Source organism: Phalangium opilio, unplaced genomic scaffold (assembly GCF_054372755.1).
Source record: "Phalangium opilio isolate 3A_F unplaced genomic scaffold, DU_Popi_V2 ptg000024l_1, whole genome shotgun sequence".
NCBI classification, from domain to species: domain Eukaryota; kingdom Metazoa; phylum Arthropoda; class Arachnida; order Opiliones; family Phalangiidae; genus Phalangium; species Phalangium opilio.
This window is the reverse complement of record NW_028324155.1, coordinates 7,076,012-7,097,894: the sequence shown is the minus strand read 5'-3', so window position 1 is coordinate 7,097,894 and position 21,883 is coordinate 7,076,012. Positions and strand designations below refer to the sequence as shown.

Sequence of the window (21,883 nt, the reverse complement as noted above, 5' to 3'; positions counted from 1 at the left end):
TTCAAAGTCTGGATGACTCTCCATAGTCTAGGGTTATAACGGGACTGTTCAATGGTTCGGAACACCGAGAAAGTTCGTGCCTTTTTGAGACGTACTTTCCCCCGTACGTGTCACTCGTGACAATATTTCAAAAAGATTCTTGGCACATTCCTAATATGAATTTGTAATTATCTTCCACGGGAAATTCAAATACGTTAATGACTCGGTATATAGTTAATTAGGAATCGCTTTTTCATTGTTCTCACACGCCGCGCGCGTCTATACCCGCTGTCAAATACTCTATAAGCTTGATATATTGTCTTTTTAGGGAGCTATAATCATTAATATTTTCCACACAGAGCAATATTACTAATTCAACATTTATGAATACTTAATTAGCTTACATAAACAAAAAGCCGGCGTTGTTTTACGAACGCCTGAATGGTTATGAATGAAATTCTTTTGTGTATTCCGTTGGCGACGCGCTGAAGCGGAACCAATATAACACGATCCTATCGTAGTTAACCCTAATACCACCTTAGAGATAAGTTTCTGTTAGCATTACCTACGCTGCAAACCAAAAATCTGCTCGAAACCAATAAACAATATTCGTAATCTGCATGTTCACCTTCGTTCAATTAATGCTATAACAGCCAGGAAAAGGGGTATTTAAACGAAGCCAATTTAGATTTGTAAGTGTTAATTGGGGTAAGTTGAACAAATTGCATCTCACGTGCTCACGAGCTTCTTTCGAAAATACGAAGGCGATTAAGGGTAAGAGACAGTGACGTAATTTGATTAGAAGGAAGGAATGAGTTGTTCCGGGGCTTAAATACGTCATTTTAAAGTCGAGAGGGTGTGTGCTTAAACTTGGCAGCTCGAAATCGTTTTCCGCTTCAGCTTCAAGTTTACTCGTCAAGGCTTAAAATTGAGGGAAAGGAGTAGGTAGGTAGAGTGAAGGGGAATTGAGTTATAAAGAGCTGTCGTGCAGCGAACATTTAGAATAGATTTATGAAGACAATTTGATCGAATCACCAGCCTCGTCAATCATACTAAAAGAGCCGCCGATTAAATTCGACTCGCGAACGCCACTAGCGCCAAATTCCCTAACCCTTATACCCCCGTCAACTCCTTTTGGCCTATACATCTATCTATCTATACCCCCCCTTTCCGTTTGCTTCAAGTGTAGCGTTAAAACTCTATCATCAACGGGCGAACATGTATTAGATACGATAGACCATTTTAATGAAAAGCAAGAGCAGAGTTAAGTTTAGGAATCACGCCGTAATAGTAGACCTTAATTTAGGACAAGGTTCTCTCCATTGGTAAACAAATACTTTCCGAAATTAATACTTCCAATAGGTAAACCCAACTATTTCCAAACAACCAAATATCAATAGTAAACAAACCCTTTCCATGCAGGAATCAAATATATTTATAATATTGTTAATTTTCTAACAATTTTCGCCTGGAGTCCAGATGAAAATAGCTTAACAAACAGAAGTATCCAACCCCAGAGATACAGCATACCGCAGTATTATTAAAAAACAACACACCAAAAACCCCATCCAGAAACACCACCCGCAGCTCAGAAAACAGTCGGAAAAATACAGAATGAAGAAGCTCCCTGAGATGAAAAAAAAAAGAAGACTATAACGAATTCCTCTTTATATATCATTTCCAGATCCACACCCCTTGTTAAAAGAAGCTCTCTTGAGTCTCTGCTCTGGTTATAACCCTTAAAAAACTCTGCTGGCATCCATTGACGACGGACCTCTTAACTTCTGTTCTTCCATTCTTCTCTCCTTCCTTACAATTGATACTGGAAAAGTTGCAGGAAACCCCGCAGAGATAAAAAAACTTCTCACAAAATAGCAGATAGAACTAAAATGGCCGCGAACTGCATAATTGGAAACCGATGGAAGAACCAAAAAGAAGATTTCGGTTAGGGAGTAAAAAACACACCGAGCGTTGCCCTGAAAGACTAGGCGGCTTTTAGAACAAGGCGATGCAAGCGCCATTACATCCCTCTAGCTCTTTCTGGTCATTATTCGGGCCTATTTTCAGTCTAAAATGAAAATTTACTAGAGATTTTTTAGTTGCAATGTTTAGTTCTTTAGTTAAATTATAATTTGAGGCGCTGTTTTGCGGCAGCAGACGATTCTAGGAGTCTCAGGTAATAAAAAAAGAAGTTCGATTTATATTTATTACAGTTTTTTTGGTCCGGAGGATGTTTACCAGGGGATAAGTATAGTTTCGGTAATCACTAAGCCTTGGCCAATATTAATTTAGGGGTTGTATTTTTTTGTTTTTATTATTTGGCTTTTAATTATTAACCTATTGAGATTGTCCGTATTTTTTCAAACATAATTGGGTAAAAATAATTATTGAATATTAATAGCTAGTAACTGAAAATAAATCCTCGAAAAGAAATTTATCTACAGCAGGGTTTTAATGATAAATGTTAAACATGTAATAAAATATGAAAAAAGAAATCCTAACCGATTTTACTTGTTGAACGTTTTTTAAATGAAAGGGTTATTTAATAAGTTAGTAGCGTGACATTATTACTAAAACTAAATGGGCCCATTTACGACGAATGGAAGCGAAAAAAAAAGGGAGCTAAATAGTGTTTCGCTCGATCCCATAAGTACGTCATAAAAAGTCATTCAAGAAGAAGAAGACGAGGAGATAACTTAAAGGAAGGGATACAGTGAATGAGTTGAGCCAAATGATTGACTGAGCCCTTTTTAAAAATACATTAATTGACTCCTCCCATACACGAGCCTATATAACCACTTATCTCCCGCCAAATTCTTAAAAGGAACAGTCTCACTAAGAATTAGCGCTCAAAATGAACTTCAAATTAAATTTGATTGGGGTAAAATCGGTTGATAATTAAAGAAAATATTAAGGTTTAAAATTTAAAAATAAATAGGGATTTCCAAGATTATTCTCAAAAATTATTAAATATTTTTAATCCTTCCTTTTTTTTCTAAGAAAATAGGAAGAGTAATGAGACTACTCCTTTAAGAAACGATTTTTGTAAAATTTAATATCCTTAATAGGCGCTTAAAGACGAGGTTCCCGTCACTCATCAATTTGAGTAGCTCGAGAGCTCCGGAGACGGGGGGGGGGGGGGAGGGGGAGAGAGAAGGAGAGCTAGCAATTAGTAATTAACAATTAAGCTTTAATATAGCGGGGTATACACCGACATTAACCCTATAGGAATCGAAATTTGTCGCGGGAGCCATTTAAAATTAAATCAATGAGTATCACTCAAACTGCATGCAGTACAAGTCGTTTACAGCAATTAGCTTCACAGTCAGCTTACTCCTAATTCCCAATTTGGCTAATAGGATTAAAATTAAAGCCAAATTACTTATTAATGCCCGTCAAAATTAGCCAACCCATTAATGACGCCTTGATTTTAATCTACATGCAAAGACATTCAATTTTAAACATCAATCTTATATTAATATATTCCTTTTTATAATTTATTTTTAAGTAATTCGTAATTTCCTTTTCGCTTTAACCGTTTTTTCGAGCGTAAGTAGAGGTTCATATTTTGAACACATCAAAATTACCACGAAGCTTACTATTGGTAAAATACCACATGAAAATGGTTCCGCCTCTTTACAGATACTGGTTGTAAACGCGTTGCAACTATTGGTCGCTTCCAAACTTATGATATGATAAATGGTTCATATTTTATATATTTATTATATTTTAGAATTGTTATTATGACGCCAAATTAAAGCGCGTGCCTTTGTTTCTCGCGCCAAATTAAAGCACGTGTATTTTTCTCGCGCCAAAGATACGCTAAACATTTTCTTACACGTTTAATTTTTTAAACTATCTTTGCAGCATAACAATAAATTGTTATTGCTTTTAACAATTAAGTTTAAGATTATATTGTTTATAGAATATTTAAGCGAGGTTTAAATCAATATATAAAGTAGGGCAGAGTGTTTATAACCATTTATATAAGACCCAAACAAATCCTTAGAGTAACCGAAAAATAAATATATATATATATATAGTCTAGATTGATGATGGTTGCTTGTTGGTATCACACCAAATGACAATGTAAACGAATTTTTATGCCTTTCAGTGCCGGGGTTTGGGGGTAGAGGCGTTTGGGAAGTCCGTGGCACGCTCAAATCTCGAGTATAAATAAGTATAAGACTCGCTCAGACATAAATTACGCAAAAACAGAGTACACTAGAACCAATATATTCTCCTAACATTAATCTTTAGTTTGTATAAGGAGCCGTTTTCCAAAGGAGAAAAAAATATATATATAAAACCCAAACCTATAAATATTCGGTCAAAAAATATAATATTTTTGCTGGCTTTTCTGTGCGTGTGCATTTCGGAATAGTTTCTTCATTTATCTCATGAATATACCCTTTAATTTAGGCTAACAGTTAAAAAATGTTAGATATAGAGGAACCGCGTGTTTGGTCCCCAATAACGTGTCATAATTCCTCCTGTACGACAATATTTTCTTCAAAATTAATAATAAACTAAAAATGACCCAAGGCTTAAGAATCTAACACGAATATTCATATCAAAATAAAACAGATTCGTTTGGGTGTTTTTTGGGGATAGAAAAATAGCGTAAAACTCGTGTGGTAGTGCGCGTATGCCTTATGCATGAGTTTGACAACATCATTTCCAAAGATACGCTCGGAAAAGCGAGAGAAAATGCATATTTTCGTTTTGCAAAGGCCTAGTAAGTATACAGTAAGAAGTATACGCGGTATATTTTTTTTTATTTGGAAATGGGGCATAGGCGAGCGATAGAGGGGGTTATATGACGGCCCCAAAGCCAACGGAGTGAGACAGGCCAGCCCACCGCGCGCGCCTTTTTTTCCCCAAACCTAGAGCAAATAGATGATTTTTTCTTATACTCGGGCTTGGCTCTCTCTCGCTTTTCTTTTGAAACCCTGGGGCAATAATACTCTGTATTTTTGATGGCAACATCGCTATAGTAAATATAAACAGTCTACATATATACGAGAGGTTATAAGTCTTCAAAATGACTCTCCAAGTCAAGTTCCCATCTATAATAAAAATATTAAACCTAATACTTTTCTTGCTGGAGCCGAACAAACTATAATATACAGTTGCTAGGATCAAACTGATTTTTCAAAATATTCCCTGAATTTACTTTACCTAAAACCGAACGTATAAAGCCATTTTCCCTAACCAACTGTCCATCTTATTTTATGGAAAATCAAAATATTAGTTAAGCCTCGTTTGAATTTTAAAACTTCGCGCGCTTTTAACCACGTGTTTTGCGAATACATAAATGAATCCTTAAGCCTTTGCTTTTCAACTATAAAATTTCACGCGCTTTAAGTTTAAAGTCACGTGATTATTGAATACGCGCGTGAAGAAAAACAATATATTAGGTTCGAATAGAACCTTTGCGCGTACTGCGAGTGCAATGACATATAAATTCAATGGTTTCTTCCCTGCAATATCAAAGTCAATATTTGCATAAACTAAGCATTTCTCTATTTCCCCTTTTTCGTTTTCTTTTGGCTTTTTTTTTCTTTTCCTGATAAGTCCAACTTCCGACTCCACCCTGTTCCCTCTGTGTGTGTCGCCTACTACAACCCCAACAACCCAGTACTTTTTTCACCCACGTACTGTAGAAATCCTCCATCAGAATAGTGGCAAGGCTTACTGGGTAAATCTTGGCAGCGTGCAATGCGGGTAAAGAAAAAAAAAACATACCAGGCAGGAAATGAAACCTCCAGGCGTAGCTAGCTACTACTTGAGGGAAAAAGGTTGGGGGGACAAAAATGAGGTTGCCTTAAGCCCCCTTCCATGGTTGCTAAGAGAGAAGAAGAAGAGGGGGGTAGTGCAAGTAAGCCTCGGCAATGGCGCATTTCGTGTGAATAACCTTCGTCATCATTCACTGTGCGAAATCTTGGGAGCGACGCGAACTGACGTAACGTCGTCCATTTTATTTTGCCTCGCTATTGCTTTCTAAGAGCTTGAGCTTGCTTGGAACGGGGGGAGGGGTTAGAAGGGGGTCATGATTTTGGGGACCAAGCTTTAATACTAAGCTAATATATAACGTGCCAGAAATATATCATAAAAAAGAAGGGGCCAGTTACTGCTTACCCGGCCCGGAATTGAATCTTAAGGAATGATTTCAAAACCAAGGCCTAGAGACGATGAATTTAGTTATTACTAATTAGTGATGTTGGTAATTAAGCCGTGGTCAGGGGGTGCGAATCAGGGACCTATACCGCCTATCGTTTAGACTATAGCAAAGTCAAACCCACTTACCAAGGGATTTGTATAAAAACAAAGATCTGCCCAATGACCAAGGGTTAACTATATCGTGATCGTTATTTTTTCAATTATCCCTTTCAATTTTGGGAAAATTTAGGTTGGGCCTTGGCATTTCAAATTTTTCTATAGATACTAGCTTCGCCTAACTACTGTTACAGCTAGCAGTTTCGCAAGTGCAAAACATTGAAGGGGCTAAAAGGGGGCGCTGCAATTCAAACCAACTCCACTTTCCAGAGTTTCTTGAAGAAAAAAGAGGGGAGAGGAAATAAAAAATAAAAATACTTCAAAAGCGAATAAAAAGTAAGCCTTTCAGAGGAAAAGTTCTAAAGAAAAACATTAATCAAGTTGAATTGTTTCGAGAGAAATACCACTCTTCCTTTTTCCTTTTTCTTTCCACCCACAATTCCTCTTGAAAGTCCATCTCAATCTTAAAATTCTACGAAATTAACAGTAAGGAAAGTAAGGAAACACGTTCTATTTTACTGAACTTTCGGGCTATAAATATGTCTCGCGCAGTTTCTTCGACAAGACGTTTCATTACGTTTCGTTGCCGCCGCCGCAGTTTCAAATAAGAAGAAGAAAAACTGCAGAAACATTTTATGGATCGACCAATTAGTTTCGTCGTTGGTAATTATAAGAAATAAATCGGTCCGGCCTAAGGTTGGAACGTTTATAATTTGGGCAATTTTTAAAAAACACGCGACGCTCAGAAGTTCTCTTAGAACTTTTACAAAAATTGCATGGGATCTAGAAGAAATAAAAGATAATCTTTGTGTTCCTGGATTTACGCACGGTTTTATGAATATATTTTTGGTTTACCATGAATTGATGGCAATACCTTTAAAAATGGAACGTTTTACATGTTTTAGAGTTTAATATTATGTAAAATCCTTAATATTCCTTAGGATAATCAAGCTTATCAATGAAAAATCCTTGAAACCACAATATTTTCCCAAAATTATCCATAAACAACAATTCATTCTCATCAGAAAACCCTTAACAGCCTTTGCAATAATAATGTTCTTGGGTGAAATGTTTCAATTCCAACAATATAGTGTAAGTGTAATGCTTAGGTTTTAAGTTCCTAGAAGCCTAAAAAGGAGAAAACGGGGGGTGGTTTGAAGTTGAAGCTCATAAAGAGCAATCTTGCTAAATTAATCAAGTGAAAGAGTACACTTTTCTTTGAGTTTCCCCTGCCCGTATATATATATATATATACGGAAAATCTAGAACTTAATTATAGGTTTTTGAGAAGGTGATTATGATGGCGAGCTTTTATTTTTTTCCCGCTACTTTATTTTTAAACTAATCTCTCTTAAAACCTACTTTGACGGATATACATTAAAAAATAAAATAAAAACATTTAAAAATGAAGAACACGCTAGACTGAATTATGGTAATTCAAGTATACAAGTTTCCTTTGAATAACAAATTAATTTCAGAAGGTGTAGACTAAATAAACACTTGTTTAATTAAAAAAACAGGTTTAAAACTAATCAATTTCTTCAATTATTGAATTTTATTGCCATTAGCAAGGCTTAAAAAAATCGTACCCAGTAGCAAATTGCATTATAAAAAATGGACCCTCCAATTGGCCATATGTCTAATCAGCGCCACTAGCGGATGGTCTGAAAACTACTCCCATAGAGTCTAGGTATATTTAAGCGGGTTTGCAGAATTTCCGTCAGATGGCGCGGCGTTCGAGCCACCTGGCTATGATTCTGCAAACCCTCTTAAATATACCTAGTCTCTATGGGAGTAGTTCTCAGACCATCCGCTAGTGGCGCTGATTAGACATATGGCCAATAAAAAATGGTCCCCATGAACCAATTGTCACGAATTTCACCTCAATTCTGTATCATTGTGAACCAGATCCAAAAATAAAATAAAAAAATATTTCTTTTATTCAAATATATCTTGAGAGACCAAAAATATAAAGTCTTTGAAAGCTACTGGTCGAAATAGAGGGGGTCCATCGGATAGTAGACAAACCAACCAACCCCAAAATGGGTACCGGACTGGGGGCCATGAGACCACGCTTCCGGCAAAATAAAAGACGCCATGCACTAAGAACGAATAGAATTCAGAGGAACCCCTCCAAAAAATATCAATCAATCATAATAGAGGAAGAACTTCTCTTATGGACTTCAAATTCGAACCAATTGTGTTGCCCTTCTTCAAGTACAAACCCTAGCCAGTATGGCCCTGATATACGCTAGCTGGCAATATAGGTGTCCCGCCTTGGTTACCTGTCAATGATCTCCACCACTACCACCTTGGCTCTACCATCAAGTTCAAGGTTAAGGGTCAACAGTCTGAGACTTCTTTTTTGAGACGAGCCAGTAAGAAAATATGGGAATAAAATTGTGGGGAACTTCATAAGTGGTTGGAATAAGCCCCCAAAAAAATACCTACAGACAAAAAATATAGGTATAGGTACTTGTGGTGGTGGTGGCGTCATTCCCACCTGTAAAGAATGCCCTAAATTTCACCCAGGAATCTTTACTCGAAGAGAGTAGAGAGAAAATAATCAAATAGAGATATTTCATTTTTGTAATGATTGAAGTAATGTACATTTGGGTACTAAAATCTCAATCTTCGTCAATCGTTCAATATTCATGTTGAATTGGAATTAAATTCCAGCTATATATATATTTTTTTTTCGGTCCATCTCGCGAACGCAAAAAACCCCTATTATTGAAGTGCAGCAGCTTCGGGTTCATATAGTAAAGTAGTTTTTTTTTTTCCACCGCTATATGGGGTACTGTAGTGTTTTCCCAAGTTACTCTCCCCCTAAACCATTAACTATAGAAGGTTTTAGGAATACGTGTGTTCATGCATAGTGGTTACCCCGCTATATACCCCAACTAATGGACTAAAAGAAACCAACCGCCTCTATGGAAACTACAGCACCTGTGTGTACCTTCGCTTGATCGTTTTGGTTCTAAGGTTATACTGAAAAAAAAAAAATGCCTAGGATACCGGTCAATATCGTTTCGTTTCAGGGACATTTTCAAATTTGGAAAAAAAGGGCAAGAAAAAAATATATGTCTTAAATTCGTATTAATGAAAAAAACCGGCAGTATATCACTTAGGGACTCTTTCTTTAACAAAACTTTTAGAAATTGAATTACGAGCGATTTTTCTTCGCCTACTAGCTTCCCGCGGATCCATCTGGGCTGATATCTAAATTTAGATTTTCTATATATATTATATGTTCTTATTATGTTAAAATTAATAAATATAACAGAATTTCTTGACGTTTGTGAGAAAATTCAACGCCAGAAATTTTATTTTCATTTTTTATTTCCTTCTGTATTTCTCTAGTATACCGAAAACTACCCAATTTTATAATTATCTGTTGTAATTAACTTTAAAAATATATATATACGCCAATTTAAATTAGTAAAAAATATCACAAGCTATAGGCGTGGGAATTTTATTTTTAGTACACAGTTTCAGACGAGGAGAATTGATACCATTTACACCAGGAGGCTATTCTACTTCATGGACAAAGTGCTGTACCAAGTATCCTGGTGTAAACGGTAATAATTATCCTTGTCCGAAAACTATGTATAATTTACGTAAATTTAAATGCAAATTTTAAAAATTTGGTTTTTGTCCCTAACAAATATAATACTATCAATTTAATTTTCCCCTATATTCAACAATCCCATCTGCATGCGCAAAAAAACATTACTTTCCCTTAGCATATTAAGGGACATACGATCTATAAAAATTCTCCCCAATGTAATTTAAAATAATACACCCATCGAATCACATCGCGAGATCCAGTTTCAAAATTACGTCATCAAATATCAACCTAAAATACTATAGTCATCAAAAATCAATTCTGAAAAGGACCAATTTCAATTTGAAACCAAGAAAAGCCATTGGTAAAATTACCATCCCCATACAGATTACACATTAAAATTCAAAACCTTAAGTAAAAACATTCCGATTTTAAGTTTAATTAATTTTGGCCGATTTAGAGTTATAAGAAAACTTTCTAGGAATTTAATCATTGTTTTTTCACGGGTATATATATATATATACTCGATCTTCCCCGGTAAATCTATGTTGACACAGAAAGGTCCAATTTATCTCGCTAGATTGGTCACTTTGGTCAAGCCCGGAAAATACAAAGGTTTTCCTAGATGGGCCATTTCAATCAATTTCTTTTCCTAGAAATACAGATTACACATTAAAATTCAAAACCTTAAGTAAAAACATTCCGATTTTAAGTTTAATTAATTTTGGCCGATTTAGAGTTATAAGAAAACTTTCTAGGAATTTAATCATTGTTTTTTCACGGGTATATATATATATACTCGATCTTCCCCGGTAAATCTATGTTGACACAGAAAGGTCCAATTTATCTCGCTAGATTGGTCACTTTGGTCAAGCCCGGAAAATACAAAGGTTTTCCTAGATGGGCCATTTCAATCAATTTCTTTTCCTAGGGGGCTTGAACCCCCCCCCGTATGACCCCCTCTCTTCCCCCACACCGCTCCTTCTAGAGTTCCACGCAGCTCTTCAAATTATATCCTAGAGCTTCGGAAGCTTCTTTACTCCCAAAAGGCCAAAGCTAGGGGGAAGTCTTTTGCGTCACTGGACGTAACGACCAATCAGAAAGAGCTGACCTTTTTTTTCTTTTCGATTCGGGGATGGGGACCGATCTATAAAAGAGGAAATCGATACTGCTCGTGGTGGTGGTACTGGTGGTGGTACAGAGATCTTTTCATTTTTTTGCCTTTTTCTTCATCGTTCTTATAAAACCCCAAAAGATAGATCTATCCATCTATTTCTTGGCGCGGGCTTATATCAAAAAGAAGAAGAAAAAGTTTCATATATCCTATAGGGTTTAGTGATTAATTTTGTATCGGAAGAAAAATTCTAAGCCTAAAACTCAATTTTCTCGTGGGAATTAAGAGGTGGTCAATATTTTTTTAATTAATATCGCTTACCAGAAACCTTTTTGACCGCAATCTAGGCCTAATCAAAAGCTATAAGTACATCTTTCTCGTGACTGACGTATCACTAATCACGTGACAAATAAATTAGGGCGCGCGGAATTTTCAAGTTTGAAACCAAGGCTTAACAGAAAAATTAATGAATTCACGATTCACGTGAGAGTTGTTAATTGCGCGCGAAATTTCAAAACTGAATTAAACCAAGGCTTAGTTGAATAATTGAGTATTTCACGTGACATTATGCCTATACGAATTATTAAAGCGCGCGCCGAATTTCAAATATCTTTAAAACAAGGTTTAATTATAGAATATTTGATTATTTCAATAATAAATTAAAAAGAGAAATATGGAGTTGATCAATTTGATAAAATATTTATTATAGTGGGCCACCCGTAATTTTTAACCAAGCAAAATCACGATCATAAAATAAATTATCTTTAAAAATAAAGGCGTAGATGTAGGTATGAAAGAAAACTTCATAATACGTGAAGCTCTTTAAGGATGAGCTATTTTAATTAAAAAAATGTTTCTTAAGCGAATTTTGATGGTTACCAGGTGCCGGCAGCCTCCAAATTACTTTCAAGCATTAAAGAAAAAAGAAAAAAAAATATATAGAAATTCAACCTCGCCTTCGTGAGAATTTCTTTTTTCTTAAGAGAGGAAGGGGAAGAAAGTGAAGGCGTTTTTCTTGGGCAAATTCAAAAAGATTAATGAGTTTTTGCCGAGATAACCTCGCCTCGTATTAAAGATTGAATATTAAAACCTGCAAATGAGCTCAGTGTAGGTGTGGAGGAGCATTCATCTTTTTAATACTTTAGGCTCGCGCCAACAAATTTTAAAATTTATAAGACCTTAATTCGAGAATATAAATTTTAAATTCTAATTGTGTAGGCTACCTTTCTTTTTTATTTACTCAAATATCATTTGGCATCAACGCCGAATTTCTAAGTAAATATTGGACCGAATCGAGTAAAATTTTGAAGGTAATTAGATTTAATTACGTTTTAAATCGTAATTAACGAAACTGGAGAAACAATCTCTAATATCTACCTCTTCAGGCAAACCACTTGTAACTTCATTTTAAAAACTTACACACAAAACCTCCTCTTCCCCCATATAAAAACACACTTCAAATGAGCTTAAATTCCCATAGAAAACAACCGGTTTTTAAAAACTTAAACTTTAGGCCTAAGCCGCCTAACCCACTGGAGAATTTATATCGAAGCGATATTATCCGAGAGTTTCAACACGTATACATACAAGATCACTTTAGATTCCAGAAAGAGATCAAATACCAACATTGTGACAAGAGAAATTTAGAAACTAAACAAGAATTTGCCTCGAAATTCGAACATCAATTCCACCGCATCGTTCTCTCCCTCGCTCTCTCTCTGTTTGGCCTGAATATCGGTTCGAGGCATTCTCTCTTACAATCGATCGCCAAGGCCTAAGAGAAGCTGGGCCTGGCCCGGGGATCATTTCAAATTCGGATTTTTCCTCTCACACCAGTAATTAGAGTAACGATTTCTAATTAACTGATAACGGTGAAAGGTCGTTAATGAGCCGACTAGTCCCTAGGGTGCAGCGTATACCCCCTATTTATACACGCCGGTCAGAGCGCCATCGCTGGTGCCCCGGGTCATTACCGTCCGAGCTGAAACCCAATCTATAGGAGAAAGTACGCCCCCACAAATTCCTAACACCCCCACCCACCCACCATTTCCCCTACTCCTATCACGTAGTTGTAGTTTATGTAAATTGGATCGAAAACCCTTCGAAGAGGTCAACAACTAAAATATATTTATATTGTTAAACACTCCTCGTATTTATTTATTTATTTATAGGAATGTCTCAGTTTCAAACTAGCTTTATGCTAAGCCTAATTTGAATTCTTTTTTTAAATGACATTGTGTTAGTTATATACACTAAAAAGCGGTGTATAATTAGTAAAACAAAGTAGTATTTATTATAATTATACGCCATTTCCTACTTAAGCTATGTTTAATTAACGAAATTATATTAAAATATCTACTAATATACGAGTGGAGAAACATGTGTAAAGACATAATTATAGATGACATGTCTTTCTATACTTCAAATAAGAAAAAAACAAAACAAAATGTAATTAACAATTTGATAGACCACACCCATGGGAAATTGTCGAACATGCGTGTCAAATTTCGTTAGGCCTTGGCTAGACGCTTTAACAAAAAAAAAAAACAATTGAAAAGAAAAATGTCTGAGAAAGATATACTGAATTTATTTACGCCGAAACGTTTAGACGACAAAATCGTGACTCTAGTCAATCGTATTCGTAAACACTTTCTAGAATCGTGGGTCTAGTAAACCCCACCCCGGTCGTTCCCGCCATTATGTCCATAGTTATGGTACCCCAAACACTATCGAATAATCATTTCCCGCCAAATTCCCATACATAAAGTCTTGAGTGTGTCTTTCGCACGAGCTCCTGCAAACCATTACCAGAATTGTCTACGTGTGGGGAGAAGCCGCGCGCCAAAAGCAACCAACCACAGGTTGTTATTTAGTCGCGTATTAACCCGAACCTCGACTCTAATAATTCAAACTGGATCGCCATGATACAGACGGATCTTACACTGTCATCCAACGCCATGACCATTTCGCGCCAAATAAATCAGGACACTGGAACGGTACCATAACTGTCACTACCGTAGTATCCCATCAGTTACATAAAGTTAGGACCCCCATCTCTTCCCAAACAATCGAAAAGGTCAATGGTGCCGAAACCCGGGAATGTCCATTATTACCCTTTCACGGTTCAATAATAGTGAATCTTTAGGATGAGATGGACCTTTTTTTAAGAATAACGTAGACTGTCCCATCAAGCGACCAAGGAATAGAAAACGGATCCCATAAACGGACTTAACGCGTATATTTCGGCCCTTGCCAGTCGTCTCGAAGAAGAAGAAAAAAATATATCATAAGATAAATCGAATGGGTTTTAAATCTACAAAATCCCGTGGAAACGGTTTTGGGTTTAAATCTAGGGGCGAAAAAGTGGAATTATCATCAAATTTTATAGAGTTTCTATAAAACTCCTCTCATCTTTTTGGCTGCGTGGTTATGACCAAGGCTAGGGTATAGGTCTGACTACTTCCAAGCGCCCGTAATGTTACATTAAGTCCATTTCTTGAGAAATCCTCGAAAAGATTTAAAGATTTTCGCTGAGTCATGGAGAAGGAGATCGCTGTAATTGTCGATTTGGGGGTTATGAAGAACTGCATTGGGATACTCTATAACCATTGATTTACGTTTGAATTTAAGTCCTGAATGGGGAGAGCGAGAAAGAAGAAAAAACACACTCCAAAAGTGTTGCTGTGCTAAGCCTAACTAGTAATATTCCTCGGTATTTAGGCCTTGGTAAAATTATAAGAGTAAAAGTCTCTCTTTTTAACCCTAAATTTGATTATTCTTATATACTACCGCAATTAACGAATGAGCTGTTGCAATTAACGTAATTAGGGTAATCTCATTCATTTGATAAGGACAGTGGCAGTAGTTTTTTTTCTTCTAATTTCTCTTTGATATTTCACACGTGTTAACGAAAAAAAGGCCCGCACCAATTACCTAACTCGATACCAAACCTAATACAACCCTATTATAATATCGTAAAAAATGTTTAAAAGGGATAGTAGTGAATAACTTGAATAATTGTTCAATTTTGGAGGAAAACATTCTTTGCGAATAAAGAAAGGCTACAGAAAGTCACACCGTTATGATTCATGATCACAAAGTAAAATGTCGCGGAAGCTTCAGATTTTGAAATAATTCCAAATAACAAACTAACTTACTGGGTTAAATTTTTGATGTATTTAAACTAACCAAAATTAATTAACATCAACTATCCCTTTAAATCCATTGAATATATTTGAATTAAATAATAATAAAAGTTAATATTTAACACCTATTTAAGTGAAATGAACGGAAACGTGAATATTTTTCAAACGACTATTTAGACACCTGGCGGCTATAAGATAAAAACATCGCAAATTTATCCGTAATATTTTTCTAACTAAACAGGTATATATGTGGGATGTTTTTTCTTTTTTTTTTTTAATCCGAGTAGTCTAGGTCTAGCGGGCTAAAATTACAGAGAGACCTTCAAAGGCTGTTGCTTTTTTCCAAGCCCATGCATGGTGGTGGTGGTGGTATCAAGGTAGACAAGCCCCTCTCATGCATACATAAGTAGGAACAAAAATATTTTTCTTTCTTTTTTATAAGCGCGAATAAAATGCATGTCCCGCGGGCTAAGTATTTCCTTTCCAAAAGATAAATGTAGTGTTATAGTTAGGCCCGTAATTGGCTGATATTAAGACGGGGAGCGACCCCCCTCCCCGTATTTATAATATAGCGGCGTTGTTTTATAATTTGCCATGATAAAGAGAGAGTGAAGTTATAACATGGAATTTCATTTTTAAAATAAATATATTTTCTCTATTTTCCAACTAACTAACTAAGCTAAATTGGAGTTAGCTAACTAAATATCTGTTACTTCAGCCATTAAATTTTTTTTTAATTTTATAGACTACAAAGACGGTTTATTTATTAATTAAATTACTTATTAAATTAATTTAATAAGTAAAAAATATTGAGAATTTTACTGAATAGCCCCTCGGTAGTATCCGCTCCCCAAAAAAATGCACTTTTTCATCTTATAAACGAAAATTTGGCGCCGGTACCGCGAAAAACCGACAAAAATTACTAAACGATTAGAAAATTTTAATCCCACAAATTCCATTTTTTTTCTTCTTCATCTTAGGTATATAAGTTTAACCGCGGAGAACCAAAGGAAGAGTAATGATTTGGTATATGAAGTTAATGCAGACTTGAATCGAAAAGAAGTACGCTTTATCATAAAGCGGGATCTCACACGTAGAACATGACACTTAATTACTTTTCAAGGGAAACTTTTAATGCTGGCAAGATTAACTGCGAGGTCGCACTTATCCCTTCCTATAATTTGTAATGGAATCTCCTAAAAGAAGTAGTAGAAAAATGCGTGGTTCACGCCATGCATATATATACATCATTTTATGGGAATTTTTATAACAAATTATCGTATATAAATAAATTTTAATTCAGCGATAATATCTTTTCGATAAATGTTGATTTTTAGAGTCAAATAAATTCACTTAACTAAATCGAAATGATTTAAGCGGTCTATTGCTTAATTTAATTAGACATCTTTATTGCTAAAACTATATACGTATTATTAGATAGTTTAATGTTTATTAGTTGATAAACTAATATTAATTGTTTATCTATTGTCGTATAACTTAATTACGTGTCAAAGGTCAACAAAAAATCAGCAATTGCTGTTTAAATCTAACCTGCATGCACAAAGAAAACAAATTAAAACGTGACGTGTTTAGAAATCAATCATAAATATCCTTCAAAACCCCCATATCAAAAAGCAAAAATTGGTATAAAAATCCGTTCTTAAAAATTTGCATACTGTATTTTGGATTATTTGCAGAGAGAGTGAATAAAAAATATTTTTGCGAGTTATTAATCAAAAAAGAAAATAAAAAAAAAATAAAAAATCTGACAGTAAATGAAGCTTCGATCGTTTCTAGAGTTGCCTATAAAAATGGAATAGCGATTTTCAATATATTTTCCTTGGGTCCATAGCAAACTCTACATTCTTTGGAAAGGGGTGGGGGATGGGGCTGGGGCGAGGGAGGGGGTTTCACATCGATCTATAATTCCAATCATTCACGGCCGGCACTAGCTGGCGTTGAATTGAAAGTCATGTATGTGCCAAGTAAGTAAGGAAGGAAGGCAAAAGGGAAAGTCTTCTAGAAGATTCGTTGGCTCATGGCCAGCACCAGATTTTGCCATCCAGATTGAAAATCAACTCTTCTAGAGCTAGCTCGCTCCATGCGCTATAGATTTCTTAGACTCGGCGCCTATAATAAATGGCGGATCCTCGCATGCCACCAAATCTGGGTCGAATTGAAACTTAATCAAAAAACTTTTCGCGAATTTTACACACGCGCGTGTCTAAAAAGGGAGCCCCCCTTTAAAAGAAGAAATATTAGAGTTAGGCCTACCAAAAGAAAATTGGAAAGAAACTGAGTTATTGGAATTTTTAAGTTTAGGAAAGATTTGGATGACAAAATAGGCCAGAAAAATGAGATTATAATATCCGAAACTAGAATTAAATGAATTTATCGACTTTTCCACGAATCTTTTACAAATTCTCTGACATTTTCTAGGTAAATAATTGCATTGAATTTAAAATCAAAATTTTGAACCCTGCGATTCTCTAATGGCGCCTTTATGGACGCACGTGGCATAATCCCGCCAAAAATAATTAAAGCGCGCCAAATTTCATTTTCCAAATATTTAAAAGAAGGTTGAACCTGTAGTAAAACAGTTGCAATAACCGCAAACATAACTCCGTCCCTACATAATCACGACTAAAATAATCATAACACATCGATTACCATACCACCCGTAAAGAAAAAACAAAAAACAACAAAATCTAGATTCGATATTAGTTAAACCTATTTACAAAATGACACGTATTAAAATTCGCGTGACCCAAATACATATTTCATTAAAAAAAAACTTGGGTGCATCTAAAAAAAACTGTTATTACACGGTAAAAATATTCAAATTGGAAAAGTAATTTAATCCTAAACGATTAATTCCCCATATATTTTATTTTTTAGGCTGAGAGAGATGTTTATATAGTTTCTTATTTAAGTTTTTTTTTTGCTTCTCCTACCCTATACAATATACGGTTTTAATAACAGTGTAGAATCGCCAGCAATTTATCAGAAAAGCGAGCGAGTGGCTATACGTAGATAGAATTCGCTATCATCTTCCCTTCCCAACAGAAAAGATCGTTAAAATTGAAGGAGCAGAGCTGTAATTACCTCGGAACAAATCCCCCCACCCCACCCCTTCTGCTGCATTTTTCCTAGCCAAGGCTTAGTTAGCTATATATCGTTTCTTGTTATTTTGGTTTTGGTCATTCTCTCTCATTCCACTCTCTGTGTGTGTATATATACATATATATATATAGAAGTATTTTTAGCGCGCTGGCTAACCTAACCCCGGTATCCTATATCTTTTTTTTTAGCAAAGGGCATGCAAGGAATCATGGGATAGAGCGTGTGCAGCTCAGCTCAGGAACGGTGGCAGCAGAGCCTATATAGCATCAGTAATCACATTAATTTACTTTTTCTCTTTTTTCCCCTGTTCATTTTCGCTAATGCAATGGAATAGGTTCCGAAAGTAATTTTTCTTATATGTATACGAATGTATTTTAGCGTCATCTAATTTCGTCGTTGGTTTCTCTCCTCCTATACACGCATGCATATTTTTACGGTGAATTTTTTTTATCCCCTCCCCCCAAAAAGATGCAGCAGGGATGGTATATTTTTTCTACTCCCCTAAGAAGGAAAAAAATTTGGTTTTAATTTGAAATATATTTTTTTTTTTCAAACTCAGTCCGACCCTCGTCAGTGGTTAAGGGCTCGCGGGCTGGCACGAAAGTTTTTGCGGGAAAAAATATATATACAGGTATACGTTACTATATAGTATATATATACGTTGGCCTTGATCTTTTCGTGAGTAAAAATGCATGCACCCCTCCTATTTCTGCTGAGAAAGTTGGGGTTTGGTTGGTTGGATGAACCCGTACATGCATGCATGCATGCATTCATGTACAAGGTTTTCATTTTGGGCTACATACATGCACGCAAGAATCTTTTAGGTTTAGTGTATATACAAGCTTGATTCTCTCTAGAAATTTTTTGGTTTGTCAGGAGTAATTTTGAGTTCAGAGAGAACGTGGTGGTAATACATTATGATTTCGAGATGTGCATCGAGGGAAGAAGCTACATGCAGACTTCTATATATTTATTCCCTGAAGCTAAATTATATACTTCGAAAAACTAAATGCTTTGAACAAATTCTATTGGCTTAATATTAAAAGATAGAGCTGTTTGGTGAAGAATTTATGTGGAATCTTGTGATTTTGTGACTTATGAATGCTGCATGGTTTATTTTGTTTATTTATTATCATTGTTAGGTAACTATGTACCGGAAGAAGATGAGGCCATCATGAAAGAAGGGATAGGAAGCTTGCACCCCGAAATTAAGACAAAGGTTCTGAGAATACGCTACAAGAAGACAAATACGTTCGTGCCTACGGTTGGAAGACTGTCTTCCTTCTCAGCAGACATCTCTACAATTAGTCTTGATCTAATCAAGATTGCAGGAGTGTGTTATGTTCGCCAGCCAGCACCTTCACGTATATATATAGTCATTAACACCTTTTCTTATCGAAAACCTATGATTATTAAACACTTTTAGTGTCACTGCCTATCTTTAGAACCCTACAGACACAAAGGGGTTGCGAAAAAAGGTCAAACACGTGCATGTGAATTAATGAATGCTTTAACAGAAGAAAAACAATGGGGTAACAAAATTCGATAAAATTATATCAAACAATAAGAAGCGTTTTGGGATTCTTATAAGTACCGTGGACAATTTCATTAATTACCACGTAGTTTTGCACGACAAATATTACTTATCACGTCATGCGTTCAAATCGAAACATTTTGAGAACCAAAACACATTGCAGGTTGAAACTTGACAGGTAATCAGAAACAAACAAACATTTTTCACCGCAAAACACCTAGTGACATCATTAACATTCCTCATATAACGAAGTTTCGCATCGCAAAATTGGACCGAAAAACTCATCTCATCTAACTAACTTTTCCAATTTTAGCCTAACACCTATGTACTTAATATTCATTACTCTATGGTAACATAAAACAAAGATAAGGAAATGGATGAAAAAATGCAGAGCTGGAAGAGTATATATAGTCATAGAAAAAACTATACTACAAGACAATGGTATACTTTACATCATCCCAGCTACGCTAGCTACATCTATAGGAGAAAACCAGCAAATATTTAAGCAGTACTGCTGCGTAAATAAGCGTGAAAGATGACGTGAGGCCCCCTTACAGCGCGCACATACATTTCGAGCCTCGTTACTTCCACAAAAACAAAAAAAATTAAATGAAAACTTGCACGTAACCTAGCCATGGTATTAACCTAACCGCTAATGCGATTCTATATATATATATATGCCAATAGTATAAGTAACTATACACGAATTAATTAAAAACCTCACACGAATATTGATCAGAATTATATACATAATTTTGTCGCAAATATTTGGTTAAGTAATAAATTTTATAATCAATATTCATGTTAAGCATGAATGGATATCACGCACTCTACCAGTAGTACTCAAGGGGGGCATGTGAAAGCTATTTTACGATATATCCGAGCGTGTACACACACTACTTCCGTTGGCGGTGTTTTGTTAAGCACTACTTGGTTGGTATTACTATAACTGGACATACGGGGAATTTGAGTACGCGACAAAAATACCTAATTATTATTTATATATAAAGGTAATTAGACATCGGATAAAAGCTCAGCGTAACGCGTACGTAAGTCGTCTGCATTTATTTTAAAAATAAACTGTTAAAAATACTAAAATTTATGTATGTATATATTTAACTAATTAATTTGTTTCAAGGAATTTGACGGTTAAAATTTACGCGTAAATAAACTTGTAGAAAACTGTGTCTAACATTATTTAACCGACGCGTAACATTCCGCTAAATTAACCCCCATTCCCCTTCCCATACCACATCCACACACATATCCGAACAAAGTTGAATAATAACGTTCGGTTCATTTAAACGCTTGGAAGAATTTTAATAAACTACGTTAAGGCGGGCACGCAAAAGTATAAGCGGAGCTTGGGACCAAGGCTTAAGAAAAAGTTACGTACGGAGTATATTCAATTTTCCTTGTGAAAAAGCAGCCGTATCCCTATTCGAAATGAGCAGAGGCATAACATTATTTAAGTTTCTTTAATGGATCCGATTTTTCAATTTCGTGGACGCAGCATGGAGGAAGGAGTACGGAGAAAAAATAATAAAATACTTAAGCCTCGGTCGAGTTTCTTACTCGTTATAAAAGTCGTTTATCATTAATGCTACTTGTAAGGAAGTATAGACGAGAAAAAAAAAAGAAAACTTTATACTAAAGCAATCTACCCTTTTTGCGTACATAGCTACGTTGCTTCAGAATGCCCGTTTTAAAGTTGCGCAGGGCTAGCTAAAAAAAATACTCAAACAGGGTCCCATTATGGTTGAGTTTTGATACTAAAAGTTTTGGGAGGGGTTTTTGGTGCTGGGTATAAGCCTCGGTTGTTTAGTTACGGGTCATCAGGCATATTGCTCTTGCAGTTGCTTGGTAGCTCGCTCGGCTCGGCGCAAGGCGCAAGCTGGTAGTACCTAACTCTAGCGATAACCTAAAAACCTTATATATATACAAACAGGGCGAGGGAATTTTTGGTATTGAATTCTAACCGTCGACATTAAAAAACCATATCACGGTTGTACTTGTTGTATAGTAGGAGGAACAATTTTGAGACGGGGGTCCCATCTATACAGACGTAGGAAGGAAGGAGAAGTTACCCTCAGGTCCCATTAGAAAACAAAGGCACCCGCACCACCACCAGCATTGCACCA

At 35.7% G+C, this 21,883-nt stretch overlaps 1 protein-coding gene and 1 long non-coding RNA gene across 15 annotated transcripts in view; one reads left to right on the top strand and one right to left on the bottom strand.

Annotated features, from left to right (window-relative positions):
* The window catches only part of LOC149692534 (uncharacterized), a 211,215-nt gene that overhangs the window by 97,047 nt on the left and 92,285 nt on the right, over nucleotides 1–21,883 (bottom strand). The window lies entirely within an intron of this gene.
* Nucleotides 1,646–20,936, top strand: LOC149692536 (uncharacterized). The gene is made up of 3 exons (XR_016382787.1): nucleotides 1,646–2,155; nucleotides 18,397–18,477; nucleotides 19,351–20,936. It is a non-coding gene; the product is annotated as an uncharacterized LOC149692536 (long non-coding RNA).